The following is a 959-nucleotide window of genomic DNA, read 5'->3' as shown; positions in this document are numbered from 1 at the left end:
CTCTCTCTCTCTCTCTCTCTCCTCATTACCCACCCCCTCCAAGAGATGCTGTCAGATGCTAGCATCCTGGGACTAATTGAAAATGCATTTCCTGGACCATCAATCCGAAGACAGGAGCCCACATCCCCTGCGCTCCCGGAATGCATGCAGGGAATGGCAGCGGGCAATGCAGTGGGCTGAGGAGGAGGGGGCCTGCATGGCTTCACAATTGCACAGGGTTGGGGTTAGTGAGGGTTGGTGGTGACAAGTGACCCAGTAAGCCCCGGCGGTGGGGAGTCTCAGACTGGGAGCAAAAGAGGTGCACGGTGACACCTGCAGCCAGCTAGGATCATCGGGATCATCAGGGCGCTTCCAGAACCCCAGATTTCAACTCCAACCCCAACTCCTTGTCTTAGGCACAGCAACCTCTCCTTAAAGGCCCGCCAGTCAAGTGGCAGGTTCCTCTCTTCTCCCCAAAGACTCTGAGAAGCTGCCAGTTCCTGTTCAGTGTCCAAGGTTTCCAGTCACTCTGGTCCCTGAGTCAGGGTTCGCCTTCAGATGGTCCTCCAAATGCCTATGGTGGACTTCTGGGTGCGGCACACCTTGGACTTGATTGGGAGTTAGCATGGATAGCCCATCATCACCAAGCAGACACCCACCAGCCTGCTGTGCGCCCAGAGAATCCCCAACCTCCCAGAGTTTCTTTGCCTCTGTGTGTTCCAATGTGTTAATCTCAATGGACTATGAGCCAGTGGGATGAGTCTGTTAGCTATTACCAGGATGTGGTCAAGTGGGCCACAGACTCATCTTCTTTAGGCTGAGCTTCGCATCCTGATTCCAGGCTGTGTGGCTTTGGGTAGCCACTTCATGTCTCTGTGCTCAGTTGCCTGACCTGTAAAATGGGCCTAACAGTTCCAGTTGGGTCACGGTGAGGGTGAGGGAGTAGGATTGTCACGGGGATCTTGATGGGGATGCTGAGC

The sequence above is a fragment of the Mus pahari genome, chromosome 20, assembly GCF_900095145.1.
Source record: "Mus pahari chromosome 20, PAHARI_EIJ_v1.1, whole genome shotgun sequence".
Classification (NCBI taxonomy): Eukaryota; Metazoa; Chordata; class Mammalia; order Rodentia; family Muridae; genus Mus; species Mus pahari.
The sequence above is the reverse complement of the archived record's forward strand: the minus strand, read 5'-3'. Positions refer to the sequence as shown.